Raw genomic sequence first — 9,786 nt, 5'->3', positions numbered from 1 at the left:
GCCAAGAATGGGAGGGATCCACTACGTTTCTCTTCTTCCCAGGCCCATAGCTATGGAGGGGGGCTTTGGTGGCCCCACCCCAACTTTCTGACAGCCTCCAACTCAGCCTTCCCTGAGCCCCCAGGGCCTTCCTGATGAGTCCCTGACTAAACTCATGAACTTCCACCTGCCTCTGTTTAAGGATCACTCCCTTCCCCATGATTAAAATTGCATGCGAGGGGTGTGCAGGACCACTCCTGTGCCATCAGCTGATCAGCAGGGCCTTTAAAGTGTGGGGGGAGGCCAGCAGTTGGACTGGAGGGGAGTGGGGACAGAGGGGGGGCTGGACTAGGCAGTGCCCTCCCTCCAAGTGACCATGTTCCCTCCCTTCTCCCTGGGATGGTGGCCACTTCCACCTGGGGTGGGCCCACCAGAGGAAGGCTTCCGTTGCCAGGCTGGCTAGGCTGGTGTGACCAGATGACCATTTAATAATCTCCCCTCTAAAATGATCACCTAGTCTGTTTCAGTCCTTCCCGAGTGACAAAGGCAGTCTTTGCTTGGTCTTTAGGGTCCTTGGCCACTTGCTTGTACCCTTTTGTAAGGTCTAGGGTGGAGATGAAATGGGCTGCTCTTCAATTGTCTCTGCTAATTCATTCACTCTGGGCAAGGGATATACATCAAGTACTGTAACCCTATTCAGCCTTCTGTAATCAAAACAAAATCTGAGGTTGTTGTCAGGTTTGGGTACCAAGATGACAGGGGAGGCCCAAGGACTTTCAGACAGTACTATTAGTTCAAGGTCAGAAAGCCAGTTTGATGTATTGGTTAAGTGTGCAGACTCTTATCTGGGAGAACTGGGGTTGATTCCCCACTCCTCCACTTGCACCTGCTGCAATGACTTTGGGTTAGCCATATCTATCACAGGAATTGTCCTTGAAAGGGCAGCTGCTGTGAATGCCCTCTCAGCCCCACCCACCTCACAGGGTGTCTGTTGTGGGGGGAGAAGATATAGGAAATTGTAAGCCGCTCTGAGTCTCTGATTCAGAGAGAAAGGTGGGGTATAAGTCTGCACTCTTCTTCTAACATGTCGTTAACCTCCTTAGCAATGCTGGTGGAATTTGGACCCATCACCCTATATGGAGGCAAAGCCTCTGGCCTCACATCCCCTGTGTCAATTCAGTGTTTGGCAAGGCTGCTTCTCCCAGGGAAGTTAAGAGAATATATGTTGGTACCTTAATAAGACCACCTTAAACTGACATTGTTGGTCTTTTTTCAGGGATGAGGCCAAATGCACTTGATGTAAGGTACTCCCTTTTGATATTTTTCCCCACCTCGTTAATTCCAACACCCCCTCCTTTTCCCCTCTGGCCATAAGGAACGGATTACCTCTATCATAATATGGGTTCATCATATTAACATGACACATTTTGTCCCTGTCCCTATGAACACTAAATAGTTCACAATAGAAACCTTATGGACCACTTCATCTGATCCTTCCAAGGCTATTCTGGAGTTCAAAGACAAGTTGTGTTTCTGGATTTCTTGTAGCTGTTCTCAAATTATTGTAAGGCATTCTGCATAGTTCATATTTTCCAAATCAGCCATTTGGAAACGCCATTGGTAAAGTTTTGGCAAATGATTAGTCTGTTCTTTAAGGTCTGGATGCAAAATTTCTCTACATTTTGCTGGAATCTGTGCTCTTGGAGACTTGGATTGCTGAGACTTCTTTCCTGCAGGAAATATATTCTCTTCTGCCTGAAGATTTGGCAGATACACTGTTTTTGCAGAGACAGATACACTGAACTGATGTCTGCTGGATTCTGCTGCAGTTACAGATGGTGTTGGTTCTGGTGGGGCTGCAGCGGTGTTTAGCACTGAATTACTGCCACTACTTGGGAATTCAACTTGCTTGTCACTCAGTTCAATTGTTTTCTCCTCAACAGACTTGTCATCTGATCTGAGTGGCACTGAACAAAGCAGTCTCCTCTTCCATCAGATGCTCCTCTGGAACAGCATCCTCTGGAGAAGCATGTGGTGGGAAGTTGCTGCTTCTGTGTCAGAGTCTGAAAAAAATTCCTTGTGTATGTTTTTAGGTCCTTGAATACTGGACCACAGATCTTGTTGCTCTTTAACTCTGGGACACTGAAGTCTTTCATTGGAGTTATTTAGGAGTTTTGTTCTCTTTTCTGCAACTTCAGAGAACCGTGAATAAAAACCATTTGTCCATAAAGATTTCCTTTTCTCCTCTAACCCACGGTATTTCTTTGTTGGTGTTATATTTATTTTTTCCACTCATCTTGATTTGAGGAGTTGTTGCTACTGTTTTCCACACTAGACATGTCTTTGCCATTTGATTTGTTAGAATTAATATCGACTGCCACAATTTTTAAACATTCCTCTGTGACACCAATCCTCCATTTACCATGTGTTACTCGTGGCTTTGTTTTATCTACTGCTTCTTTGTTAACCTCTTTCCGTTTCTTGGTGCTTGCATTTTCTCCATCATAGTCAATATCATCTGATAGCTCTGCCTGCTCTCACAGCAGTCTTTGTGGAGATCTGGATTTTGGTTTAGATGCATCAGCAAGGGTTTTTTAATCTTTTCTGGAAAGCATAAACTGTTCTGCTCTTCTGTACAGAGTTCATTATTTTCTTTGTTCACATCATCATCTTGAGGTTCCTCTTTACAATTGTTATCTGCACTTGGAACACTTTGGTCATCATCCTTCTCACTTTCATCAAAGCTGTCAGAAGCTTGCATTCATTAGCGATGGAAGCAATCTCTAAAGATTTAGTTGGAGCTGATGCAGAGGTTTTTTTCTTCAGTGCTGTCTGGTTTGGATGCCATCTCAAGTAATATACTGGCATTAAAAGGTGTCTTTGATGAGTGACTCAATTTAAAGGTTTTAGGAGAATATTTCTCATCTTTCTCTTTAATTATTCTTAATTCATTTTCCTGGTCAGAGTGGGTTTACTGCAAATACTTTTTGTTTTTGTCTTATTTATTCGAGTCCGCTTTCTGCCACTGCTCAGCTAGGGACTCAGCTGCTGGCACATTATGCAACAAAGTTTCAGCACCTTCAACCCTGGGATCATCTTCTGTAGGTTGCTGAATAAGTTCTGCTCAGCTACTATTGTCTGTTGTAGTGAAGCCTCAGGCCTACTGCTGGCAACTGTATTTATTTTTAATTCCTCCCATGGAATTTGAGAGACCAAATCATTTCCCACCAAAAGGGGTACATCCAGTTCTTTTGAAACTCCCATATTCCATTTCCCATGGAAGTTTTTATATCTAATAGGGATAGGGTTGCCAAGTCCAATTAAAGAAAAATCTGGGGACTTTGGGGGCGGAGCCAGGAGACCTTGGGGGTGGAGCCAAGAGACATTGAGGGTGGAGCCAGGGACAAGGATGTGACAAGCATAATTGAACTCCAAGGGAGTTCTGGCCATCACATTTAAAGGGACAGCACGCCTTTTTAAATGCCTTTCTTCCATAGGAAATAATTAAGGATAGGGGCACCATCTTTTGGGGCTCATAGAATTGGACCCTCTGGTCCAATATTTTTGAAACTTGGGGGGTATTTTGGGGAGAGGCACTACTGCCATACTAAAAATCTGGTGCCTCTACCTCAAAAAATAGCCCCCCCCCCAGAGCCCCCAATACACATGGATCAATTCCCTATTATTCTCTATGGGAATCGTTCTGCATAGGGAATAATAGAGTGCCTAGTAGACATTTCCCTCCCCTCCCCCACACTTTCTAAAGGGGGGGAGGGCCTCCATACCAGGAAATCCCCCCTCCCTGCCCCCTCCCTCTCTCTCTCTCTCACACACACAAATACTTACCGTACTTGGTCTTCTTCCAGCAGAATTTGCTCGCTGTGAAAACGAAAGTAAGGCTGCACAGGAAAAGAAAGGGAGGGGCCGTTCCTGTTTCCTGTGCAGCCTTAAAGGGACACATTTTAAAAATGGATCCCAAGCTGTAAAACAACATGATGCCTACAGGTATGTTCTCTCTCCTCCCCGCCCCCAGATTTTTTAAGAGCGGGGGAGGAGGCTGAAAATTCGGGGGTCCCCCGCCAGGGCGGGAGGGTTGGGAAGCCTAAATAGGGACCTCTGCTAGTGCCACATCAAATGTTGGCCCACTAATGCCCTTAATCTTATTTCTAGACTCTTCCCTTCTAGGTGCCACTGCCTGTTGCCATGAAACTCTCAATTGCAACTCTTTAATTTTTTGTATATACATCTCTTTCCCCTGCTCTCTTTTTACCTTTCTTTCTCTCTCTCTTTCCTCTGCCTCCCTTCTTGCCCTCTCTTGCTCTGCTTGGATTTTGGCAATCTGCCTCTTTCTGCCTCAGTTTTTGCCAGCTCTATCTGCATCCTCATCACTTCTACCGCACCAGATACAATGTTCCATTTTCCCTGACTGGGGTTCTCCATAGCAGTTGTCTTTTCTGCCTGTCCAACCCCTTCCACCTTTCCACCTTTCTGGGGAGGTGCCATTTCTGACAGGAAATTTTATTTTATAATTATTCAAAGGCATCAAATAATTATTCAAAGGCATCAAATTATATATTTTATATAATTAGTTCTCTGTACATTGTCTTAACTTCCACCAACTCTCAGTTATTGTACAGTTACTTTTAAACTCATGACGGTTCTGTTGAATGCGCCTTTTTGTCCTTTTACAGTCACCCTTAAAACAGCTGTTCCTCTTAACTTCAGGGTTGTCATATCAAGGTTCTTTTTCATGTAAAGTGGTCTAAACAGTTTTAATACCTCATCTAGATTATGCAAACAATTACACACTGAGTAATACTGCAAGACCTTGTTAACAAGGGTGTTATAAGATATGGAACCCTTTATAGTTTTAGCCTTATCACTATTTCTAGAGCTCCAGCGTAAATGACAGATTTTATTTTGATTGTGAGAGAAGGGACCTACTTGCTTTTGTTTGCTATACATTAATGAAATAATTATGCCATGATTGAACACATAACAATATGATTTTTTTTTGTATGGAACCATACTGGCTGCATAATATCAAATTATTTATACAGGTCAATCGTGAAAATATTCAGCAGTAATGTGATAGCACTTTGATACTAAGTATCTACCTAGGCTTGCAGTCTCACAGGAGTTTACTGTATGTATACAATGGCCACAGATAGGGGGTAGGCATAGGGCAGAGAAAACATTTTGGAGCCCATTCTCAGCACATGAGATATTTCTATGGAACCGGTAACAGAAAATAAATCACCAGTCATTTAAACCAAGATTTTTTTGTCATCAGTACTGGTTTTTTAAAAGGAAGTACTAGACATTCCCTGAGCATTTAATATCTTTGAAGAAGGATTTTTTGTATTGAAAATAGAACATTGTATCTGGTGTGGTACTAATGCCCCCCCCCATTTTAAACTCATGAAAACGCTTATACAATAATGCATAATTACAGGAAAAGTGATTCTGTATATCTTCTATTCTCACCAATGACACCAGATTTAGCTCCCAGCATTCTCTTAACTTAACCATTTTCAAAATACCTGCAGTGCTTAATTGTTTTCACTTGAGGACTTAAAGCTTCTAAGCCTCCTCTGGCATTATACAACTTCTTGGATTGCTATAATTAATTGATTCCCATCTGTTCCTTAGTCTTCCTTCTTTTAATGGTAACAACATGTATCTGCAAAGAATATGTACCAAACTTCATTTGTCCTCAATGTTTATTGACAAGCCTTTGAGGGAAAGAATGGAAAATAGTTTTCAGTAGTTAATTTGTAATCTGTAGACAAATGCCTGTACTAATAAATTGACAAATTGTATTCAGTTCCCACATTTCTAGCATCCTGCCTTCCTTACACTCCCAGGTATGTGAGCGGTATATATGTAAACTGTCCTGTAGGGTCTAGTTGGAGTTTGGCAAGGCTTCTTTTTATTACATTATTTTTATTAGTTGTTATGTGGGTCTTCTATGGTTTATGGTTTATTAAATTTATATCCCACCCTCTAGGACAGCCTGGAAGAACTGCACATGGACAGAAGCTACTTGATTATTTCCCCTGGTCCTTTTTAGCTCCAAATCTTTCCCATCAACACCTTTTAAAAACCTATACAGAGGAAAATATAGAATTTTGATATGTGAAAAAAGTAGTTAGGGATGACAATTTTGAACTGAAAATAAAAGATTAAAGGAGTCTTTCACTGCCTGTTTTTTTCCCCTGCCAGACACACCCTACCTTCAATTGCTTTGAGTAAAATGAAAAACAAAACAAAAAACACCAAATCACAGAAATTCTTCCAACATGCCATTTGCCTCAGGGGTGTGTGTTTGTGTGTGTATATCTTCAGTTCTCTTTTTGAACCTTATACAATCTTAGCTCTAGATTGCATCACAGTAGCTGATTAAGGGACCTTCTTTATCTCCATTCATAGCTTGCAACTTATACAGGATGATAAAATGCAATTAATTTGGAGATGCTCCCAGCTTCTTTGGCATAGCACATTCTGAGGTGGCACCATACCCAAACTCCAGTTCCTATTAAGAGTACTCGCTTCTTCCTCTGTTGGATGACTACTGGAAGGTGTTAACTTGCCAGACTGTGAGCTGCTTTCTTGAGTCTCCCAGATGGAGACACCGCACAAGGCTTAAAAAAATAAACTGATTTTATATGGTGAATGGGTTTGGACAGCCATCACTGATGGGTTCCTGCATTCTTTGGTTACTCTGTTCACAATGTAGGAAGATATTCTTAGATACATTTTGCTGCATTTGGAAATTAACATTTTACCTACTGTTGCCTTATACATAAGAATTGAGAGGGATACATGACTGTTAAAAAGCATAATGAAAAACAAAAATTGATTAGGAAAGTAGAGGCTGTCAGATTCTTATGATGAGGCTGCTCTTAAGACTAGTTGCAAGCAACAGCGGCTAGGCAGTGAAGTAGCTGTACTTGTTTTTTGTTTTTGTTTTTTGTATTCTAAGCCCAATTTCAAGGGCTGTTTTTGATGGCCTGTAAATGGTTTAGTATGGTTGGTCCCAGACCACTCAAGGTCTTAAAGGTCAATACCAGGACCTTGAACCTGACTAGGTACTCTACTGGGAGCCAGTTCAGCTAGCGCAGCACTAGCTGAATATGTGCTGTCTGTGATGTTTCAATTAGGACTTGTGTCACTACATTCTGGACTAGCTGGAGTTTCTAGGTCAGTATAGAGGTAGGTCAGAATAGAGCAAGTTACAGTAGTTCAGTCTGGAGGTGACTGTTTCATGGTTTACCATGGCTAGGTGAGGGCTCAACAAGAAGGGAGTCAGTTGCCGAGTTTGGTGGAGATGAAAAAATGCCAGCTTGGCAATGTGCATGACTTGGGTCTCAATTAATACGGAGGCATCCAAGGTCACACCCAGATTCATGACAGATGTCACCAGTGTTAGTAGTGCCCTGTCAAAAGCTGGAAGCCTAAACTCCAATCCCCCCCCCACCCCCTGTGAACCTCAGTCTTTAATAGATTCAGTCTCAGCCTGCCTTAAAAAAAAAAAAATCCACCACAGCCTCCGGACCATTAGCCAGTATTTGCAGGGCAGTGACCAGCCAGCTGCCCAATAACAATACAGTTGCATATCATCAGCACATTGATGACACCCAAGCCCAAAACTTCTCATCAGCTGGGCAAAGGGGTGCATATAGATGCTGAATAATACTGGGGAGATGAGTGCCCCCTGAGAAACCCCACATAGTAAGGATTTCCTAGAGGACACATCCTCTCCTAGTGCCACCCTTTCTCTCAACCAAGGAGAAATGAGGAGAGCCACTGAAGGGCCACCCACAGACCCCTAAGTGAGTCAAAAGATCATAAATCACTGTGTCAAATGCTGCTGTGAAGTCAAGCAACAGCAGTAGTGCTGACCCACCTTGATCCTGCTGTCTACAGAGATTGTCAGGGCAACCAGCAAGATCTCTGTCCCATGGCTGGGGTGGGAGCTGGATTTGAATGGGTCCAGCTCTGGTGTGTCATCCAGGAATCCCTAGACCAGCTCAACTACCACTCTCTCAAACACCTTTGCCAGAAACAGTAAGTTTGAAACTGGGCAGTAATTGGCAGGATCTGAAGGATTCAAGATAGTTTTTTAAAGAGTAGTAGAACCACGGCCTCCTTTTGACCCTGTGGAAAGATCCTTGTCTTCAGGGACAGGTTGATAATATCCATCAGAGGACCCTGTATCCTTGCATCACCAGCCTTACCTAACCATGAGGGACACAGGTCAAGGAGGCATGCGGTCAGCCTAACAGCACCCAGGACCCTGTCAACATCAGCAGGAGAGAGTGGGTTGAAGGAATCAAAAACTGAATCCAAAGATGACCAAGGGGTCTCCAGTTCACATACTATATCAACATTGCCAGCTAAGTCGTGATGGAGCGACAAGACTTTTTCCACGAAAAAGCTCAGAAATGCTTCATAACTAATGGCTGAATTCCTATATCTATTCTGGTCCCACTCAGTGAGGGAAGTCAAGGACCTAATCACACTAAATACTTGTGATAGGTGAGAGCTAGCAGACACAATGGAGGCTGAGTAGAATTCCCTCTTTGCAGCCTTCACCATCATCTCATAGGGTTTCATAAGCATCCTTTAAGATGCTTTTGTAACTTTGTTGCAAGCACGCTGCGAAAATCACTTGTTGTGTAGGCTCCCATTTCATCCCCCTGAGCAAAAGTGGCTCTAGGGCGAATAGTGCTCTAGGCAGCCCCCCCCCCCACACCATGGCACTTCGCTTGCCCATCCCCCACTGCTGCTGCACTCCACTCACCCCCCCCCCCCCCGCAGCTAGTCCCCTCTGGCTGCTGCCACCACCGTAGTGGTGCTCCACTTGCCCCCCCTCCCCGCCATGACTAAAACTAAGCCCTGCTGCCAGCTTTTTCCCACAGCCCACGCCTGTGAGAAGAAGCCAACAGCGGGACTTCATTTTAGTCATGGCAAGGGGAGGGAGGGGGGGTGAGCAGAACACCACCATGGTGGTGGCAGTGGCCGGAAGGGGCTAGCTGTGGCCATGGTAGTGGTGGAGGGGGGAGGGAGACAAACAAACCACTTGCCTCATTGATGGCTTCAGAGAGACAGGAATTCCAGGCCCCTATCAGCTCATCTACAGAGGCACCAGAAGGCATGGGATCCTGCAGAGCATTCTGGAACCCAATTGGACCCATTAGTCACCATGGGTGAGCATAAATGAGTTAACTGCCTAGAAGGAGGGGGTGGAAATACCCAGCCAGGCCTTCAAAACCAAGTGGTCTGACCAGGGCCGTAGCCAGGATTTGGAAGGTTGGGGAGCATTTACATTTTTGGGGGAGCACTGATGCCCCCCAGCGGCCCACACGACCTTCCCTCTAGTGACAGGCAGGGCCGGCCCTAGCCCTTTTGGCTAGGCAGCACAGCTCTGCCCTGCCCCAGTCACCGGATCTGTTGCCTACTCATGAGTAGCCCTCCGAGTAGGCAGCAGGCATGGGGCTACTCACGGGAACAGGTGGGGGGAGAGGCAAATAGCAGAGACGAGGAGAAACAGAGGCAATCGGGGCTGGCAGGGAGGGGAAAGGGCAGGAGAAGTGACTGAGATCAGGGCTGGGAGGGAGGGGAAAGGGCAGGAAGTTGCTGAGATTGATAGGGGCTGAGAGGGAGGGGAAATGCCAGGAGAAGTGGCTGCGATCGGGACTGGGAGGGAGGGGAAAGGGCAGGAGAAGTGGTTGCTATCAGGGCTGGGAGGGAGGGGAAGATGCGAGGAGAAGGGGCAGCGATCAGAGTTGGGAGGGCGGGAAC

The 9,786-nt window shown here is 44.8% G+C and overlaps 1 pseudogene; it reads right to left on the bottom strand.

The window, feature by feature from the left end:
• Positions 1-1,533: 1,533 nt before the first annotated feature.
• Positions 1,534-9,179, bottom strand: LOC132567348 (AT-rich interactive domain-containing protein 4B-like; annotated as a pseudogene).
• Between the last annotated feature and the right edge of the window lie 607 nt (positions 9,180-9,786).

Source organism: Heteronotia binoei, chromosome 2, assembly GCF_032191835.1.
Source record: "Heteronotia binoei isolate CCM8104 ecotype False Entrance Well chromosome 2, APGP_CSIRO_Hbin_v1, whole genome shotgun sequence".
In the NCBI taxonomy this organism is placed as follows: domain Eukaryota; kingdom Metazoa; phylum Chordata; class Lepidosauria; order Squamata; family Gekkonidae; genus Heteronotia; species Heteronotia binoei.
Note: the sequence above shows the minus strand (reverse complement) of the source record. Positions and strands in the feature narration are given on the sequence as shown.